Below are 22846 nucleotides of genomic sequence, written 5' to 3'. Positions count from 1 at the left end.
ATATATATTTTTTCTAGAGGATGTGGCCTGAAGAAGTGGCATATAACACTGAGAATCTGTAATAAGTTGTTATGCCTTCCTCTTTTCTCAACCCTCTGTAGGAAGTGAAAATGAAAGCAGAGGCACTTAGATGGTGCTGAGGGTGCTGCCAGGGTTCAGTCGGAGGAGTAGGGTAGCTCTGTCTGCCTTTCTAGGTCTTCTCATGAAACCCCTGAGGACTCACTCTACCATCTTGTGCCTGCTGCTGGTGGTTGGACTGTAAAAAGGAAATTACAGACCACAGGTAGAAGAGGGTTTGATGCCTTGTGTACAGATGAAGTGGTGAGAAAAAAAAAATGAGTGCATATGTTTAGTGACTATTTAAGAAAAAAGAACTGACTACAAAGAGCGAGGTTAAACTTGAAGGTTCTACCTAGGGCAGAATAGTGGTTGTGGTTTGTGTACCAAAACAAAATTACTACTTGTGCTCTCTTCTAGGATTTTTGTAGTTTCAGATCTCACATTTTGGTCTTTAATCCATTTTGAATTTATTTTTGTGTATAGTGTTAAGTTCAGTTTCATTCTTCTGCATGTAGCTGTCCAGTTTTCCCAGCACCATTTCGAGACTGTCTTCTCCCCATTGTATCTTCCTGCCTGTTATGTCATAGATTAATTGACCATATAAGTGTGGGTTTATTTGTGGACTTTCTTTTCTGTTCCATTGATCTATGTATCTGTTTTTTGTGCCAGTACCCTATTGTTTTGATTACTACAGCTTTGTAGCAAATCTTGACATCTGGAATTGTGATATTTCCAGCTTTGTTTCTCTATCTCAAGATTTCTTTGGCTATTTGGGTTTTTGTTTTGTTTTGTTTTGTTTGTGATTCCATACAAATTTTAGTATTATTTATTGTAGTTCTGTGGAAAATGTTATTGGTATTTTGATAGGGATTGCATTAAATCTGTGGATTGCTTTGGGTAATATGGATATTTTAGCAATATTAATTCTTCTAATCCATGAGCATGGAATATCTTTCCATTTGTTTGTGTTACCCTCAATTTCTTTCATCGGTGTTTTACAGTTTTCAGAGTACAGGTCTTTGACCTCTTTAGTTAAGTTCATTCCTAAGTATTGTATTCTTTTTGGTGCAATTGTAAATGCACTTTCTACTATTTCATTATTAGTGTATAAAAACACTATCGGTTTGTGGGTGTTAATTTTGTATTTTGCAGCTTCACTGAATTCATTTGTTACTTCTAATTTTTGATGGAGTCTTTAGGGTTTTTCTATGTACAGTATCATTTCATCTGAAAATAGTGACAGTTTAACTTCTTCTTCCCCAGTATGGATGCCTCATGTTTCTTTCTCTTGTCTGATTGCTGTGGCTAGGACTTCCAGTACTATGTTGAATAAATGCTGCGATGGTGGACATCCTTGTCTTGTTCCTGATCTAGGGGAAAAGTTCCCAGTTTTTCCCCATTAAGATGATGTTAGCTTTGAGTTTTTCATATATGGCCTTTATTATGTTGAGGTTTGTTCTCTCTAAACCTACTTTGTTGAGGCTTTTTATCATGAATAGATGATGCGCTTTGTCAAACGCTTTTCCTTCATCTATTGAGATGATCATATGATTTTTATTCTTTGTTTTGTTGATGTGTGTATCACACTGATTGATTTGTGAATATTGAACCACCCTTGCCTCCCAGGAATAAATACCACTTGATTATAATGAATTTTTCTCTTAGTGTATTGTTGAATGTAATTTTCTAATATTTTGTTGAGGATTTTTGCATCTATGTTTATCATGCATATTGGCCTATAATTTTCTTTTTTTTGTGGTATCTTTGTTAGGTTTTGGTGTCAGGATAATGCTATCCTCAAAGAATGCATTTTGAAGCTTTTTTTCCTCTTCTATTTTTTTGAAATAGTTTGAGTAGCATAGGTATTAACTCTTCTTTAAATGTTTAATAAAATTCACTTGTGAATCCTTCTGTTCCTAGACTTATTTTTTGGTAGTTTTTTGATTCTGAATACAATTTCATTACTAATAATTTGTTCAGATTTTCTGTTTCTTCCTTTATACTTTTATGCTTTTTGAAGGAAGTATTTTTCACTCCTATTTTAAATAAAAGGGAACTGAGATCAAATTATTATACAATTATAATTATACAGTTATTGCATTTTGCTGATGATAGTAGTGATAGGTGATAAATCATAAAGACGTAAGATACTCTTCTTAGAAGCTTGATCATAGGGGTGCCTGGGTAGCGCAGTCATTAAAGTGTCTGCCTTCGGCTCAGGGCGTGATCCTGGCGTTCTGGGATCGAGTCCCACATCGGGCTCCTCCACTGGGAGCCTGCTTCTTCCTCTCCCACTCCCCCTGCTGTGTTCCCTCTCTCGCTGGCTGTCTCTCTATCACATAAATAAATAAAATCTTAAAAAAAAAAGAAGCTTGATCATACATGATTATGTATAGAAAAATGAAGAGTTGTTTAGATATTTGGAGGAGTGTGATAATGGATCAAAATAGTCACAGAAGAGAGTTTAAAAAAAAAAAACCCTGAAATTGAATGAAGAGTATAACAGAGATAGCAGTATGATTATTTTAGGTTGCAAAAGACATGGCTATGTTTATACACTGATGGGGAAAAGCCTAGAGAGAAAGGTGAGGAAGGAGAAAATGGGATAAAGGGAGGTAACTTTAAGAGAAACGTCCACGAGAGAATGGGAGTGGATTGGAGCACAGATAAAATAATTTATACACAACAGGAGACACTATAATTCAGTTTTAGATATAGGGGGAAGAAGATGTGGCTGGAACACAAATAGTTATATATGAGGGTAGTGGCAGGAAATTGAGCCTAAAGACATGCATCTTAACAGCATAGAAAACCAGCGTAATAATCTCTGGAATGTCATGCTGATTAGAGTACAGACTATATTATGATAGACGGCAGGAAATCTAACAGAACTCTGAGACAAAATGGTGGTGTTCTTGGCAAATATGAACTGCACTGATCTTCTTTATTGATAGAGGTTGAAAACAAATACGTTTATCAGTTCATTAGCACCATGCTAAGTGCCAGGGACTATAATCATCGTCTATCTCAGTAAAGACACTACAGTTGGGAAAATAGGTATGATTAAATGGGAGCCCACTTGGTTACGTTTTTTGGTAGGTCATCCTTACCCTCTGTCATGTCAATAAATTCTACTCTTCAGCCTTATATTTGGCTCCTCAGAGACCTGTTTTAATAATTTCAAAATCCACTTTCATACATATTCCCTCCATTCCTGAATATACATTTTAGGTAACTCTTCCGTTCTTTTGTCATAAAGATATTCCTCCCTGAGCATAGACGAGATTTGTCCACATGGGCTCTGTTACACATGGACTCTGGTTAACTGCCTCAAGTCAATGAAGGGGTAGGGACAGATCTTGAAGAAAATAAACATTTTGTGACATATGTACTTCAGGTGAAGTTTTTGCTTAGTATCCAAAAAAGCAGAGGCTGTTATCCTCTAGCAAGGGGAAAAGCACTGCTCTCCCTGCCTAAAGAATTTAGGGGAGTTGGGGATTTAAGATTCTTAAGCTTATCCACCCAAATATCCTATCCTAGGGTTTTTTCCTATTAGGGTTTTTGACATGAAGACCTGTCAAGATGGTGCAGTCTCCTTTCAGTGCTGCTGTTTTTATAATGAGATTTAAGTACGATCTTCAGCATAGTTTGCCCTGAGGCAAGAGGAGATGAGCATCTCTTCAAAAACGATCACTGAGACATTCTGAATTCTATAGCGTGCCTTAAATTCACTGATGGCTCAATCTATCATTTTCTATATGAAAGTGCTTTCAGTGTTTAAGAGAATATAATTCACCCCATACTTAAAATTATCATTGCTCCCATATTTTCAAGTGCCACAACTAATAAGTATTCTCAATGCCTTACCTTCCACCACTTAATTAGAATGAAATGCAGAGGAAAGCCTTAGTAATTATCATTCTCCTATTTGCCAACGTTATTAGTGCCTCTCTTTGCACCAGCAATGGAATCACTGTTGACATCACACTAGGGAATAATCCAACTGCAAAATCCTATCCTGAGGATATTCTTTCAGGCACCACTCTGTTATCAATTCTTTTTGGGCTATAACAAAGCAGAGTCTAAGGCAAAAAAAGTAAAAAGTATGTGCTAATAATTTGTTAAGGCATGCAATCCCAGGAAGTCAAAGGTAAAAGAAAGGAGGAATGAAGCAGAGAAAGAGGAAGAGCCAATATAAGAGTATGTTGGTGAGTTGTCCACTGCTTAGTATCATACAACTAATAATTCATTCCCTTGGCACAATCTTCCAAGAGACCATTTAAAGTAATGCATTCCAGGACAATCCTTGCAGGGAAGGATGGGAGGATTTATGCTCTGATTGCTACAACCGTTTGTTGAATGTTTGCCACATAAGGCAACGTACTGTGGGATATATAGTGCTCATATGGACGTAGTGTTCATGCCTCAATGGCAGCAGGGAAATCCCCAAACAAGGAGCTAGAGACATATGATGTATGTAACCCAGAGGCAAAATGCTATTGAATTTTGCCTTCCTGATACTCATGCAGAAATGCTTGCCACAGTGGTGGCTGGGACAAAACAAGAGCCAAGGGCCCTGGAGACGGGTGAGGCTAAAAAGATCTGAAGTGCTGTGTAAGAATTTTCTGACACAATTAGAGTAAGCAATTTATAAATCAATATAAAATAGGTAAGAACTAAAAAGTACACATTTTAATATTTTTAGCAATTTTATTATTCTAGGCACTCAACAGATGTTACAGCCCAATTTCTCTCAATTGCTCTTTTTTACAAAAATAAAACATTCAATTTTGTGACATCTGTATAGTTTCTTTTCATATAATTTGATACAATGTGATTTGTCCTGAAGAGACATTATTAAAATATCTTGATGACACTACTAATGCTAGTGTTGGTTAGAGTTTATTTACAGAGATTTATTCTGTCTGCATGTAACTGTGCTATGAATCTAAGTGCCTATAGTACTTACAGTTGTATCTGCTTGCCTTAGTGTACAGTGGCCATTTTAAGTTGGATTTCTGAGGAACCACAGTGACCTTTTCCTCCACAAGCTGAAGAATAAACATTTTGATGTCATATGAAGTTAAGCTCTCTGCCAACCAACAAGGCACTGTCCTCGCTGTTGATACATTTCTTGGTGCACCACTGAAATATTTTACTATTGGAAAAAGAACAACTAAAGAGTACGTGTATTGATACATCGAGAACGTATAGTATGTAAAGTCACTTAAGGAAACGAGGAAAGTTATTGGGCACACGGAAACCAGCAGATTTTTAGCTTTAACTGGATGCTAATTCAGGGTGATCTGATTGACTATGTGTGCTCAACTAGGAAAGAAAAGCATAAAATTGAAGTAATATTTGAAATGCGGGAAAGTTCTCCATGAAGACTTCCAAAGTTAAGGTGTACATAAAAATTTTTATTATTTTATTACTTTCCTTGGATCAACTCCTCCTTTATTTATTTTTTTTATAATTTTTATTTTGTTATATTAGTCACCATACAGTACATCCCCAGTTTTTGATGTAAAGTTCCATGATTCATTATTTGCGTATAACACCCAGTGCACCATGCAATATGTGCCCTTCTTTAAACATATACGTGACTTCTTGTCTTTGGCAATGTTACTTTCAGATTTATTTTTTTCAGGAATATGTTTTGTACTACTGTGGTACCCTATCTTCCCTTTTGAGTGACCTCATTGCAGAAGTGTTTGGGGAAGGGATTATGAAATGTCCTCATTAGGAAACTAGGGATTGAAGAGATTTAGAGAGAGAGGGAATCAAACACATTTTACCTTTGAAAGGAGTAAACTACGTAGTGATATGTTATTTTAAACAAAGCGATGATTAATTGCTTTGTTTTCATAGATCATGGCTTCTACACCTACTGTGTCAGATGAGAAATCAAGTTCTAGTGACAGCAGCAGTGATACTGAAGTGACAGTTGTAATGTCAGTGAGACCATGGAGAGCTTGTCATCATTTGATCTGTCTGAAGAAGACAACCATCTAATCTTAGAAGACATACTATGGGAGCCAGCTCCTGGGCAACTGACACATGAGTTTGAAATCAATGAAGAGAAACCTTCAAAAGCTGAAGCTGCAGATGTTAACAACTGTGATTTAGAAAGATCAAGTGAGGCATTACCCATAGATACATTTTTCTCCCTCCTTCCTCCCCCTTCTTCTCCTCCTCCTCCTCCTCCTCCTCTCCTTCTCCCTCTTCTTCCACCTGGTTGAATAGTTTGCTTTTACTGGAAATTATATTGTAAAAAAAAAAAAAAGTGGATTTAGAAATTTTATGAGAGTAGTCAGTCGATTTTATTTAAGCCAAATATGAATCTGTTATATTCCATTCTAGCATAGATTCTTAGACTTTTCATCAGTCCTATTGAATCAATAATTCATTCAGGATAGGGACTATGAATCAAAAATTTAACAAGGTTCACACATGATTCTGATTATAGGACTATAAATTTGAAAGCAGGTCCAAATGATTCTGCTTGACTCAAGAGGTTGAAGAGTTGTCTGTTAATCATAAATTCCTAAATTCAATATTGCACATAAAATACAATTATACTGAAAGTAAAAAAAACAAACAAACCACTTTTTAATAAAAGGTATTACTTATTTGAGAAAGAGAGAGAGCACAGCGGGTGTGGGAGGAGGGACAGAGGGAGAAGGATAAGCAGTCTCCCGGCTGAGCATGGAGCCCAAGAGGGGACTCAGTCCCAGGACACTGAGATCATTGCCTGAGCCCAAGGCAGATGCTTAACCAACTGAGCCACCCAGGTGCCCCCAAAAGACAAGACCTTGTTGAGTTTTAATATAAGTCTCAATGTAAAAATTTTAAAAATAAAGTTCTGTGTATTAACAGATAAAAGGAAAATACTATTATTTCAACGGATGCAAGGAAACATTTAATAAAGTTCAGTACTCACTAATGATTAGACATTTCACCAACCAGGAAAGAAATATAATTTACTAAACTTATTAAAATAGCCTGCTAAAAATCTACATCAAACATCAAAGTAATGATAAAACCTTATCATCTTTGCCACTAAAATGAGGATCAAGGAAAAGTATTTGCTATCATCACAACTACTCAGTAGTATATTGAAAGTTCTAGTATATGAAATAACACCAGAAAAGTAAGTAAAAGATGTGAGGATAGGGAAAGAAGAGAGAGAAAATAATTGTTATTTTACTCTACCCCAAACAACCAAGAAAATCTACCTAAAATGTTCAAGAGAATCTACGCACAACAAATAAGAGAAATCTCTTCTGGGATAGAATATTGATATTTTAAAAAATATTGATTCTAATCACCATCAGTATGGAAATGTCCAGAAGGAAGAAATCTAATACTGATTCTAAGTAACAAAATTGACTAATTGGAAAATGTATCAAAAGAAAGGAAAGTATCAAAACAGCAGTACAAACTAATATACTCAGGAATAAATCTAGCAAAGCATGCTAGGAAGAAAATAATTATGAGACATTACAGAGAACTTAATTATACTGAATAAATGTAGAAACTATACCAGGTTTTTCTTGTTGTCACTTAATATCATAAATACATAAATTCTCCCCAAACTGATCTTTAAATTCAATGTGTATTTACTCTTAATCTAGTCTTTCATCTTGCCTCTACAAAAAAAAAAAAATGCAGTGGACTATCTGAAGAATCCTGGGGTAGGGCTGAATTTCTTAAATAAGATAAAAGAAAAATTCAAATAAATACGAAGTTTGGTAAATTTTACCATAATAACAATAAAAAAAGAAATTTCCGTGTTTCAAAAGTTTCCAACCAAAGTTAAAGTATAAGGGACAGATTGGAACAAGACAATAAATCCATATATAAGAATTACTTATCTAGGAAAACTCGAGTCTGTGTACGAATTAACAAGAAAAAGAATCCAAGAGAAAAATGGGCAAAAGTTACCAATAAGTAAATCACAAAAGGGAAATCTGAATGTTAGAAAAAAATAGAGATATATATTCTACAAGATAACTTACCTTTGGTAGTAATATAAATTAGAACTATGAGACACCATTTCACACTTCTCAAATTAAAATATTTCAAAATATCAGTTCTTTGAAGATGAATTAAATACTATCTATTAAAGTTGCTTACTGTTCTAACCCAATTCTCTACTTAGAGAATTTCTCTTGCATATGCTCAGTGAGACATGCTAAAAGTAATGTACAATATGCCATTATTTGTGAGACGAAGACAAGAAAACAACTTAAATGTCTATCAGTATGGAATTTTGGTTATAAAAGGTGATATACTCATATGGTGGAGAATTATCAGTTGCTAAAAGAATGTGCTATCTATGTGTCAACACGGATAGATTTCAAATATCCTGTCATGGGTGATGGATTGAGTCTAATCTTACGGTGTTTATCTCCATATTCCAATTTTCTAAATTAATTTAGAGTAAGTATACTATAAAACCAACTGTATACAATTACAAAATAAAATACCCAAAACATCATTTGTAATCATGTTTTAAGCACATATTATGACCTAAGCATAGTTTGCTTCTAATCATTTTATAGATATTTATCTTACTAATCCTCACCACAACCGCATGAAAGATTAGCTGCTTTTAATTTCCACAAGTCGAGAAACTGTAGCACAGAATAGGGAAGCAGCTAATATAAAGTCTCAGAGCTTATAAGTGAAATATCCAGAATTCTAACCTAGGCAGTCTGGCTGCAGAATCTGATCCACTATATTATGTGTTAAAATATGCAAAGGGTAAATTTTAAAAGAATGAGCAGCAAAATTAACATGTTTCTGCAGCGTTTTAATTTTTTAAAAAGTAGCATGGGGTAGTTTCTCACATCCTAGACAAAAAACAAAAAATTAAAAACCAAAAAATATAAAAACAAAAAAATTTAAAACTTAAGAGAAAGTACATAGTTCATGTTTAAATAATACCAGGTATTAGAAATAATGTAGATGAATTGAATTTCTAACATCTGTTAATGCAGGTAATGTAAAATTGCTTTGGAAAACAATTTGTTATTACCTTATAATGTACAGATTGGTAATTGTCTATGAATATATTTTGGTGTTTTATCTGTGCATTAGGAAATATCCACAAGAATGATCATTGCAGCATAGTTTATACTAGCAAAAAACAAAACAGAACAAAATAAAAAAAAGGAAACTATTTGAATGGCCTTTGAAAGACGAGGATGTAGAATGAATTGTGATGTAGATATATAATTGAATATTATGTGGTATTAAAGTTATTTAAGTATAGCGTCCTGTAACCTTATGCCAAATTTTTAATAGTAATTAGTAATTAAGTCTACCAAATTCCAGAAAACACATATAAGATGTCCTTTTAATAAAGATTCAAAATTAGGTATATGTATAGTATCATAAAAAGTTTTAAAAATTAAGAGGATGATAAAAACTAAATTCAAGGCAGCGGTTGCCTCGGAGGGGCAGGGTGGGAGATGAGTTTTGGAAACAGCGCCTAGGGCAAATACAAGCTATACAGAATCTTCTATTTCTTGGGTTGTGTGAAGAGTTCACAGATGTTCATTATATATTAATTTATGAATCAAAATGAGATAGTTCCATACATATAATTGCTCCAGGATAATGCCTGCCTTAATTTTTTGTACTTCAGTTGCAAAAACCACAAAGTATCTAAATTTAAACTGTGGAGATGTGCTTTTGCATAAGTTTATACTTACACGATGAATTTCAGTGTCGCTGTGGAATCACTCAGATCTTTAAGGGCGTTTTCTATTACAGAATAATGAGAAAATGGTTACTTAAATATAATAGAAATCTGTGGTTAGTTTAAATTTTTTTCTTAAGTTAGAAGAAAATTTGTGTAACCAATTGAACTGTGGAACTTTCTCTCAAGTTGCTATTATTTTTTATAATCTTTGTGTTATGTGTTTTGTATTTTATTCAGCATAGGAGGCTTAACGTAAAGACTGTTGAGTCTGAATTTTTTTTGATTGATGAAGGTTCATTATTCATCATTTGTTCTTTCAATGTGAACTTCAGGAGAGAACAAACTCTTCACTTCTATGCTGTGGAACAGTTTTGGCATGATTGCATTCAAATGGAAGCCAAATTTGTAATAGTTTTTTTTTTTTTTGTAATAGTTTTTTTTAAGGCATCAAATTTGTTTTATAGAGCCTATGAAATTCTCATCTCATAGAGCCTGAGAAAAAATATTCAATAATTTTAAAATTTGGTCATTTTTTTTAGATATTTTGCTTCTTTAGATTGTATTTAAAATCTCTACTAATAGGAATAATACAAAATATTATCAATAGGAAAATAGCTAATAAGTATTTATTTAACATTTTTTAAAAAGATTTTATTTATATATTTGGCAAAGAGGGAGTGTGCGTGTGCGCACAAGCAGGGGGAGCAAAGGGAGAGGGAGAAGCAGGCTCTCCGCTGAGCAGGGAGCCTGATGTGGGACTGGATCCCAGGATCCTGGGATCGTGACCTGAGCCAAAGGTAGATGCTTAACTGACTGAGCCACCCAGGTGCTCCTTTGTTTAACATTTCTATAGAAAAATAAATTACAGAAAAATATATTTTAATCATCTTTAAATTCTTAGTAATTTGGAGGTGCCCGGGTGGCTCAGATGGTTAAGCGTCTGCCTTTGGCTCAGGTCATGATCTCAGGGGACTGGAATGGAGCCCTGCGTTGGCCTCCCTGCTCAGCTGGGAGTCTGCTTCTCTCTCCCATTCCTGCTCATGTTCTCCCTCTCTCTCTCAAGTAAATAAATAAAATCTTTAAAAAAATTCTTAACACTTTGTATTGTCTTAATATGACAATTTGTACACAATTGTAATCTTTAGAAAAATCGCTACTCTATTTTTATCTCTAATAACACTAGTTTCCTTTCTCTACAGGATGCAGAAAATATGTATATTAATTATAATTATATTAATTACCTTGAACTTCTGGAACTTTGTACTACATGATTTGATTCAACATTTAGGACATAATGCTGATGTCACTATTCATACAGAATTTTCCAGTTGTCTGTCACCAGAATGGGAGATATTTCTTACAGAATGTTAACCATATTTCCTAATTGTCTTAGAAAGGGGAATATACCTCATCAAACAGACTTTTTAAACATTTTTATCATTCATGCTTTTTAGAAGAAAACCAATATTGGGCTGCCTTTGGGAATAGTCAGATGTTGTTAGAATTTGTGGACACTGTGCCTCAAGTTGCTATGTTCACAAATGGTTTTTTGAAATAGTAAGTTAGGTTAAATAGCTCAGAAGAAATGAGTGCTATAATATGGGAAAAATTAACTAGAGAACCAAGAGCATAAGTTTTCATTTGAAAATTCTGAGTATAAGAAGACTCTGAAGAAGCATTCTAACATAGACAAGGAGGGCAAGATATTTTTATATGGTTTTAGCAACAGAGGTTAGTTGAAGTGCTTGTGGATTAAGCTTTTGTATGAGCAATTTTTGCGAGATGGGGAGGAAACCTATGCACAAAGTTCAGGCAATGAGAAGAAACAACTCAGAGAGGCCAAGAACATGTGAAGATCACCGTGGGAAATTCTCAATCAGTGTCTTGTAAATAAATGTGTATATACACATACACACACTCAAATACTCACGTATGTACTCCTAAGTATTATATAGGTATATTTTTACGCATATATTTTTTTTGTGTGTAATACAAAGCAATTATGCTACTACTAAGACCAGTAATTTCTTAATGGCTGTCTTATTAGAAATAAATGCATTAAAATTTTTTTTTCTATTCGAATAACCTCAACAATGAACAGTACAAGCCAAAGGAGTGAAAGTCTGTTTCACTTGAACTGATTTTTTCTGTAGTTGAATGATCATGCACATTATTTTCCACCTCGTATTTAATTTCATTAGAGGTTTGTAATGTATTTTTATTTGAACCAGAATATTTACTTGTGTGTTTTGTTTTTTAGAATGAGAAACATGCCTTGACTGCCTACATATAATAGATTATTTCCAGAAGTCACAGGAATTAGAAATATTTCTGTATGGTTATTGGAAACTAAACTTGGGGGACATGCGGAAAAGTAATAACATGTTTATTTGGAAACTAAAGTTCAGCATCTAGGAAATACACTCTTAATGATTTGTTCCTTCTGGAAGATAAACATTTCCTTTCACAACATCCGTATTCTTACTGATTATATAGACTTACATCTTTGGGATATGTTCTCCATCAAGATGCAAGGAAGAGCCTTGCTAAATTTATTGATTACGAAACCCTAGTCATTTTCTAAAACAAAACAAAACAAAACAAAACAGAAAAAAAACCCCAAACCCCAACTTTGTATAAAATATACTGTAAAATTGAAGACAACTACTGTGATAATTTTAAGATCTCAAACTTTAAGTTTTAAAATATATGAAGGACCACTGAGAAATTTTATTCTGAGAAGAAAAGAATTTTTCAGTATTTTGGAGAGGAAAGATATCTATAAAAAGATATCTAAGATATCTATAGATATCTATACCTATAAAGATACCTATAAAGGAAAGATATCTATAAAGCTAATAAATGGAAGCTAAGCAATTGATTCTTTGGTAATCTCTCATGAAGAATATGACCTAAGTCAATGGTTATTTTACCCTTTCGGTTTCTTGAAATACACCATCTGACATTGTTTTCCCTTCAACAGATCATTCTTTTTGGAAGAGTAGATATGACGTGATGATGTAATCAGGGTCAGATGACTCTGGAGTCAATATGCTTACAAGCAAGATATTTTATTTCTCCTGTATCTAGCAACTTATTAGACATCTCCATATTAATTTCTAATAGGCACTGCAAACTTAACATGGCTTAGACAGATCCTTACCCCAAATCCACTCCATTGGAGTGTTTCCCCCTGTCAGTTAATGACATCTCTATTCTTACAGTTGGTTAGGACAAAAACTTGGGATGTGTCCTTGACTTCACTCTTTTCCTCATACCCCATGACATCCACCAGTCACCCTGTCAGTATGTGCCAACTTCTCACCACCTCCATCACTACGACATTAATTTAAGACTATCATCTCTTCCATGGACAAATGCAGTAGGCTAGCATACATTAACCTACTTATATTTCTCCTTCTGTTCTTGATCTCATAAGATTTGCTTTCTACACAGAAATCAGAGTGATCTTTTAGAAATATAAATATGATGTGATGTTACCACGCTACTCAAAACTCTGTGGAAGTGTGTTAATCAATCTTAGAATAAAATTCCTATAAACCCTACATAATACGTGGACACTAAACAAATGTTTTTAAATGAATGAATGACGTTAAGTGACTTGTCTAATTAACATTGTAAGTTTTTAGGAGAGGCTAAGTTTTTTGAGACTGTGATACCCTACCGAAGACAGAGCAAGATGCCTTAGGTCTGTATAGGCACCTCCGGCTCTTATTTATCTTGCTGAACTTTTCTATTTCTTGCTCTTTTCCAACTTTCCCCAAATACAGACATTGTAGTGATAATATTTTTTAGTAGTGGTAGTAGTTCATAATTACCAGCCTGTGAGAAGATAGCAATTGAACATCAGATAAATACACAGTATTTGTCTCATTTGTGGCCACTGAAAAATGTCTGACCTGACAGCACTATAGATTTTACAGACTAATTATTCAGAGACTTGCAAATTAGGCATGGCCTACGCAGACTTGTTAGTAAGTATACAGATCAGGAGGAGAAACAGTTGTTAATATTAAAATGGCACTTAGAACCTAGTGAGATACAGTGCATTCTCATTTTCCATTAGACATATTCCAACTGTTCCTTCACTTCCTAGGCATTTCTTTGATATTTTTTTCTTTAATTTTTTGAAAGATTAAAATTTTTAAATTAATATTATTAATGGGGAAAAAAGAAACTCCTTTTTCTAGGGTTAAATATCACCTAGGTTTTGAATATTGTCTCTTGTAATCACTAGGCTTTTTAAAAAAATTTTATTGTAGGTACATCAAACCTTGTCTGTGGCCAGAAGGAGCTGACAGCAGAAGTGTCCATTGCTCTGTTTCACGCTCTGTGATACTAAAACTCTATAAAAATAGTTACATGATGCACAAGACTGTAAAAGCCTCAATATATGCACGAAAAATCATAACACACAGGTGAGATTCCTTCAAAAATTAATATTTAATTTTACTTTTCAAGATTGTGATAGTGCTTATGAGTAGTAGCGAAGGTGTAACCTCATCATCAAACAGAAAATAAGTGTTTGTTACATGTTTGCTTAATAAACATTGAGATATGTATATTGATCATATTTTTATGAAAGCATGTAGGGTCTTTTCAAAACAAGTTAAGATGTTTTTTTTTCACTCTTGTGGTGATCTTGTCACCTCTTTCTTCCCTGACCAAAGAGTAAATATGTATTTTATTCTGGACTCAGCTGATCATCACTGCTGTGGAAATTTCATAGGCCAATTTCAAGGCATAGGTGGGAATATCACACAGGAGATTTAGCTTTTATAAAAGCTCTTAGGAAAAGGGTTACTGGTGGCGATGATTATAGTGGTGATCAAGATATCTAGCAATCTACTCTGTTGCTTAGAATCCATGTTTTCTGTTAAGAAGACAAATAATAATGGTGATATTACTATCAATAGCAGTTAACTTTTATTGATTCTTTATTATGTGCTAATACCAGGTACAGTATTCACATTATCATTAATCTTTACAGCCATTTGGCACATTAGATATTCTTGTTATCCTACTTTACAGATGCCTAAGAGTGAAACAGCTAATTGATGGGCAGAGTTGGGATACAAACCCAAGGTTTTGTTTGTTTCTGCTGGTATACAGATCATATCTCCACTCAGCCCTAGTCTTCCACAAAGAAACAGGTATGACAATATGAAGCGCTATCACCTTCCTTGTATTGCTGCTTTGAGATTGTAAATAAATACATAGTAGACATACCTCCAAAGGGTGACCATCCTTCACCATTTAAAAAAATGAAAGTAATAGATACGGTGAATGCTGAGGCTCTATTTATTTTGAAAAATCTTCACTCAGGCAAAATGACTAGTTATACTGCTTAGAAAAATAAATTATATGCTTATTAAATTTTTTCTTAAAGTGACTGAAAAAAACAAATCTATCATATAGGGAAACTATGGATAAGATACTTTAAGATACTATTATTGCATATCTGAATTTTTACTTTGTCTATCTGTAGGTTGATATTTTTTAAATTCATGTTTTTCTAGGACTTGAGGAATCACCAACACTAAATGCAGCCGCAGATCTTTGCAGAATGTACTGCCCTTAGTGTGATTTTCCTTCAATACTTACCTCTGTTTCAAAGAGCTTGGAGTAAAATTATTACTTCTATTTGGGACAGAACACTTACACCATTTCTAAAAATGGTAGGTCAACCATATGGAAATTCACAAACATTTTGAATTCAATAAGGCAAAAGTTTAAAGGCATAATACTTTGTTTTTCCAGATACTGCTTTTTTAAAATATGCATCTTAAAAATTGCTACCAGCAAACAATGCATGTTTCTAGGAAAAAACAGTTCCATCATATATAAAAGCACTCAATAAGAGGAAGTACTTCAACCACATATAAAATGATACATATTCCTAATAATTCCAGATTATTTCTATAATTTCTTTGAAGAAACAGTTATACTATTGATATATATTTACATTAAAGTAATAATTTACATAAATTGTGTGTTTATACTTTATTAGTTAAAACGGAGAAAAAGGAATGTAAAAGTCATTTGTCTCTATTGTGAAACTTAACAATCTTAGCTTCCGTGTTTGGCATAGTGCTTCCCAGTTTAATATTACTTTCCTATAGTTTATTGAAATCTCATTTTGGATTGACACCTTAGCTCGAGAAAAAGGATATATTTTGGAGCAGACTTTAAGAGAACATGAAATGGGAGAGCGAGGTGGTTGTCTCATGGAGTCGAGGAACGAATCTCGCGGACAAAGGAGAGTGAGTAAAGCGATAGAGTTTTATTAAGTGAAGGTAATAGAGAAAGTTCTCAGAAGTGAGAGGGTTGCCACTGAGGGCTTTTAGGGTTGGCCTTTTATAGAAGGCTAACCAGGGAACTTAAATCCTTTTAACATCTGTATTGATAGCACCATTGAATAAGGACTAGTGATAACACCTTCAATGGCTTACTTCCATTTTAAGGCCCAGTAATTCTTTGTTGGTCACAAGTAGCCGTTATAACAAGACCCCACCTCTGACACCTAGGACAGGATGGTCTGGTTTGGTCCCTTATCTCTGGTTTCAGTACACCTCCACATTTTTGGGACTTTTGGGAGCCTGATCCCAAAGCCCCCTACCTATCCCTCCCTATCTAGCCCCACCTGTCCCTTACTCACAGATGATATAATATGTTTTATAATAACTTAAGTCTGCTAAGAGAATTATTCCCGTTGCCTTAGTACAGTATAAGATAAAAGGATACTAAGTTTAACATGAAGCAAAAGCAATGCCTTTGTGAAATATTGAGAAACCCACATAATATAATAAATTAAAGCACAGTTGTGTAGTTGTAAAACTACGTTGTTGATTTTATTATCTAGTTGCTGTCAGCACAACGTCACTGTGCATACAGATGACATTCCATTGTATACTAAAGAAATCCCATCTGATACATACTTGTGTTTTTGACTGTTCCTTTTTCTCTTTATCCTCACCAACACTTGTTGTTTCTTGTCTTTCTGATGCTAGTCATGCTGACTGGTATGAGGTGATATCTTATTGTGGTTTTGATCTGCATTTCCTTGATGATTAGTGATGCTGAGCATCTTTTCATGTGTCTGTTGGCCTGTATATCTTCTGTATATCTGTATATCTTCTTTGGATAAATGTCCCTTCAGTTTCACTTCCCATTTTTAAAGCAGATTTGTTTCTTTGGTGTTGAGTAGACTAAGTTCTTTATATATTTTGGGTATTAACCGCTTATCTGATATATCATTTCCAAACATCTTCTCCCATTTATCAGGTTGCCTTTTTGTTTTATTTTTAACAGTTAAAGAAATGTGAATTTTTCATCTGAAAACAATTAGAGGCTAGACATAATTTGAATGTGAATTTCACTGGCCTGTCTGACTTAACTGATAATATTTTATGGAAAAATATTGCTTATTATTATGAAATTTAATGTAGTAGAGGAATGTTTTAAATAACTGTATAATTAAGTCTTTTATTCATTTTTTGGTGAGTGGGTCAGAATTGTATTTGACAAATAATTACAATGGGCTATTCATCACTTAACTACAATTGGATAGGAAGCTTTCTTCACAGGTATTTCTGTGGAAAATCTGTATTTTCACAAGGGATAAATGGTTCTATTGAAGGTCTAGTAACTATTAGATGATGTCAGCTATTTGAGAAAAAGGAAAAAGGAGGTTAAATTGAAGGAAACTATAGGAGCTACCCCTAGAATACTAGACAGATGTTACCATTCATTGTGTTACCTTTCCTAAATCAGATGTTTTGCATACATAATTTGCTGTTGATCATTTTAGAAAAGGTGTTGTTTCTATGAAAACTGAAGAGGAGTGTCAGGTTGGAGTATTATCTGAAGGAAGAGGATGGACAGTTCAAGAGTTCTGCTCCGCTTCACCCAGCATGACCTTCAGCATTATATTGATTCCGGACTCCTTCACCTACCATATTGGAGCCATGGGCTGCCTTCTTACTGACCCATCAGGTTTTGTTTTCTGAGTGAGAGAAAAATACAGCAACACCAGTAACTAAGTTCAAAGATACTTTACTGTCTTATAACATTAGTTCCAACATGAAAAATATGCCAGGACCTATTCTATTTTAAGCATCCAAATGAGATATAGACATAACTTATGAAATAATTTATATACTCATAAAACATCAAACATGGTGACTATCACTCAAAATTTAATTATAATTTGAATATATTTTCTTCTTCCACGCAGGGCTAAATTTAGGATTGAATGACAATTTGATGCAGGAATATCAGAAGCTGTGGAATGCAGTCTTAACCTTTTCAGGGGATGATAACTTTGGAAGACCCATGCCCTTGAGGACAACATCCAGACCATTTCTTACACAGGAAGACCCATGTCACCCAGAAGTGCTGACAACATTTTCAAGTTGATCTCATTCAGGACAGAAAAAGATTAGCAGTATAACCCTTGTACAGAAAATAGATCTTGCCCTTCAAAGTTTTGTCTTTTTGCAGCATTGGTCCTGCTGCTTAGCTGCCATACCTAGCGCACCTTCTTTGCCTTTCTCTTATTTTATTTGTTTGTTTATTTAAGTGAGAACATGAGAAAGGGAGCTAACATTTATTAAGCACTTATTCTGTTAGGTATTGTGCTTTGCCCTTCACATGATATTTGAATTTGTTTTTCAAAACAGCCCTACTCATATTAGTGTCATTCTCATTTTACAGATAAGATCTTGGGAAGTTGTTTTAATCACATAGCAAATTCATGGTAGAGAGAAGATTTGGATTCATTTCTGTTTGTCTCCATAGCCAAGCAGAGAAGATACCTTGTGGTGATATCTTTAGTGTATTTTCTACAAAAAGTAAAAGTTTTGCTCAAGTATATTTGCAGAAACGAGCTTGTATTTAAGTAGATCTCGGGAAATTGTGATTGACAGATTAGACCAGTCTGTTTATATAGAAAAACTTTATTTGGGATTTAATGAAATATATGAAGGTTCTTTAAGTTTCAACTATTCAGAGATACAGAATCAACTTTATTACTATTTCATTTTATTAATACTGATGATTAAATTTATAATTTTTATAAACTTTACAACTTGCTTCTTTTGGTCTATGGAAAAAATAGGTATATTTCTTACTGTGGTTCAGAATAAATACTTGTTTTTTCCAGATTGCATAGTGATCTTTTCACATTTCTCAAATGTGTTCAACTGCAGTTGAAAGGAAAATTCTACATTACTTCACTCAATATATTTTTACATTGTGATTTAATAGGTGGAGTATAAATTTTATTTAAACATTAAACATTTAAACATTGATTTGCCAGAATTCTATCAAAAAATTATTTATTTTGCAATAAATACTGAAAATGTTTAGCTTTGTTCGTTTAGAAACACTTGCATCACAATGGTAAATTCTTTAGAATTCTGTGTTCAAATATTAAGTGTATTCCTAAATACTACCAGAATCAAATCAAGAAAATCATAAATCAGGACTCATTCCCCTGAAAACTGAGATTATAGAAGATTATTCTGGAGATATTTTGTCAGAACTACTTTTTCTTTTTTCTTTTTTAAAGATTTTATTTATTTATTTGATAGAGAGAGAGACAGCCAGAGAGAGAGAGGGAACACAAGCAGGGGGAGTGGGAGAGGAAGAAGCAGGCTCCCAGTGGAGCAGGGAGCCCGATGCAGAACTCGATCCCAGGACCCTGGGATCACGCCCTGGGCCAAAGGCAGACACTTAATGACTTTGCCACATAGGTGCCCCAGAACTACTTTTTCTAAGAAAGCACTTACAGAAAAACTTCGCCTTGTTTGTGGTATTTATTATCTGTGTCTTTGGGTATAATTAGCTGGATTTATTGTTGTATATATTGTACATGTATGATTAAAATTCATACTGGGAGATAAATTTTAATGAGAATTTCAGTGAATTTTACTTTGTACATAATTGATTATTATGATTTTTAAAACATTAAAAAATTTCTTCAGACAACGCTCCTTCATCCCTCACATGTTGAGATATCTCTTTTACCTTTATTTTCTATAATGGGCATGATTTGTTAAGGGTATAATCAAAGGGGGTGAGTGGCTGAGGTGCCGTGGTAGCCAAGGCATAGAATTTAAAGGCCAGCTGTGAAATGAATCATCAGTGTGGATCTTGAAATCATCAGGAACAATGAGAGAAAAAAATAATTAAGGGACAGACATTTTTATGTCTTCGGTGAGAGAAAGGGAATAGCAAGGAGGATAACTCAGCAAGGAAGGGTAGTTGGAATTGACACTGAAGTAAGGCTGCATGAGGGATATTAATGCTGAAGTGCATCCACATTTTATCTGAAATTCAAATGTGTCCTACATTTTTATTTGCCAAATCTATTGGTCTTATGTCAGAAGCATGTATTTCCATGGAGTGGAAAGGGAAAAAGAGGTCGTGAAAGAGCAAAGAGGACCAAGGAGTGTATTCAGTTGCCTCTGGAAACAATAGTAAGGGATGAAGAAAATGAAGAAAAATTAGGCAGACTTGAAGAAGAAGCAAAGGAAGCAGAAACATCCTCAGGAGAGTCAGGTTTTAGTCAGGAACAGTTGGGGAAAAGGAATATTCAGAGTTTATAGATATAGGGAATTACTGATGAGAGTCCCTAAGGTCTAGAAGATACAGGGAAAGGGTTTAGTGAGGTTACAGAAGTAGATTCATAGGAACATTAGAGTCTGGTAATAATGGATAGTGACCTTGTAAATATAGATGTTGGGTGAAGAATGAGATAAACAGAGGAGTCTGGCTTGATGAAACCAGGTGGTTTAGGTAGTCCAAATATTAACCATCATTCTAGGGATGGGTCTTTAAGGCAGTTAATGGTGATGAGACAAGGAATGCTAAAATGTGTATGGTGGGGAAAGTGTGAACATTAGTGGTCTCAGAAGAAGATTGGTGCCTTTGGAAGCAAAGGCAATTCTACCAATTGCATAAATGGCAGATATGACAAATCACTGTAAAAATAACAAATTATTCTGCAAACATTATATGTTTAAAAAAAAATGAAAGTCAATCCCTAGATGACACTTGCAACAAAATAAGTTTTAAGTTAGTAGAAATCTAAATGTAAAAGACAACAGTTGCACTTGTGGAAGAAAATATAGGAAAATATTTTAATGATCTCAGGGTAGAGGTATTTAGAGCATTCAGATGCTATATAAAACTTACATCATTAAGAAACATGTGATACACTTCACAATATTAAAATTAAATACTGTAAGACAAAAATTGTGGAGATGTTTAAAATGTATGTAACCAGCACAGAATTTGTATAAAGGATTTAGTAAAGAATTCCTAAAATTCTTAAGAAAATGATGAATGAGACAGAAGAAAAAGAGCAAAGAATAGAGGCAGTTAATTAATAGAAGAGTAAGTGTGGTAATAGCCAATAAAACTGTGAAAAGATGTTTAACTTCACTGTAAATCAAGGAAATGAAGATTTAATTAGGATTAAAGCCACAATTGACCGTTACTCAACACCCTACATTTTGGTAAAATTTACAAGACTGAGCGATGCCAAAGATGTGTGGCAATGGAAACAACCTAGGGAAGCAATGGAAACATTGTTTAAACATTGACCTGGAAATAGAAATTGGTAAAACCTAGTGAAATTCAAGATGTGCATTCTCTACAAACTGCAGTTTAACTAGAGAAGCTCTTGCACATTTGCATAAGGAAACATTGCATTTATGATCATTGTAGCATTGCAGTAAGCTAAATATCCAGCAGTAAGATGATGAGAAGTCAATTTTGGGAAATTAATATAATGCAACACTTCACAGTAAAAAGAAATAACTGCACACAAACACACACATATCAACACGTATGAATCTCAAAGCATATTGTTAATGCAACACAGAAAGTTAGAGAATGATATACCTGTCATGACGTCATTTATGTGCAGTCTGTTTAGGGATGGTATGTAAATATGCCGGGGAATGATGGATACAAGGTAGCAGTTACTTTTGGGAGAGAGAAGAAAGGGCTTCTTAGAGGTAACTAGGAGGCTTAAAATGTATCCTCAATGCTTTATTTTTTTAAAATGAAGATCTGAAGCAAACCTAGAAAACCATTAACATTTGACTAAGTAAGTGGTCATTCTTTTGGTCACATAGTGTCATGGTTTTAAATTTTTATTTTTATTTTTTTGCTATAGTATCAGCAAGCCTTGAATTCATATTGTTGTGGAAAAATAAGAATCAGACCGAGAGAGACCAAGTGACACTCGGAGATGTAGGAGAACTCTGATTTATTTTACACAGACCTGGATGAGCTCGTGCTCCAAATTCTGGGCCCCGGGCAACGGGGTTACAGGGCTTTTATAGGGGACTTCAGGAGTCAGGCTCCAAGGGCTCTGCTGACTGCTGGTAGGTGGGTTTGAACTGGGGAAGTGGGGGCTGCTTCAGGCGGGAACAGTAGTGCAGGGAGCCTGTGGCGGGAAGCCTGTTTACAGAAGCAGAAACGGCTGGTTATCTCTTGCTCCCAGTAGGGCTTCTGGTTATCTCTAGCTTATTGTTAGTAACTTTCCATCTTCTGGGGCCTCCTGGCCTGGGCCTGCTCTGCTCAATTTTCCTCTTCAATATCTCCAAAATTTTTGCTATAAATTCCCCAAATTGTACCTTGACTCTGGTCTCTAAACTCTTGATTCTAATTGGATGTCTCAGACATCCCAAACTCTGTGGACATGCCAACTCCTGATCTCAGGGGACCTGGTCTTCCCTCAGTGTTTTCTACCTCCACCTTCTCTTTTCTTCCAGTTTCTCCAGCCAGAATTCTTGGAATCATCCTTGACTTTTTACAATCTACCATCGTCTCTTGATTATCACAGTAGCCCCTTACTGGTCTCTTACTTCTGCCTTTGCCTCCTTCACTATGCTCTCAACACAGCAGCCAGAGTGGTGTTATGAGGGGAAAATCAGATTATTTCTCTCCTTTGCTCAAAGCCTTCCAAGGAGTTTCAACTCGCTCGGATTAAAAGGACTGTTGGGATCTACTGCTCTCTATCCTCTAAAAACTACTCCC

General features: G+C 34.5%; 1 long non-coding RNA gene across 1 annotated transcript; it reads left to right on the top strand.

The window, feature by feature from the left end:
- Positions 1-4960: 4960 nt before the first annotated feature.
- On the top strand, positions 4961-19781 carry LOC103658142. Its single transcript, XR_567041.2, has 7 exons — positions 4961-5243; positions 5932-6198; positions 14056-14211; positions 14825-14946; positions 15313-15471; positions 15950-16056; positions 17604-19781. It is a non-coding gene; the product is annotated as an uncharacterized LOC103658142 (long non-coding RNA).
- The last annotated feature ends 3065 nt before the right edge of the window (positions 19782-22846 follow it).

The sequence above is a fragment of the Ursus maritimus genome, unplaced genomic scaffold (genome assembly GCF_017311325.1).
Source record: "Ursus maritimus isolate PB19 unplaced genomic scaffold, ASM1731132v1 scaffold_11, whole genome shotgun sequence".
Lineage (NCBI taxonomy): Eukaryota > Metazoa > Chordata > Mammalia > Carnivora > Ursidae > Ursus > Ursus maritimus.
The sequence above is the reverse complement of the archived record's forward strand: the minus strand, read 5'-3'. Positions and strand labels throughout refer to the sequence as shown.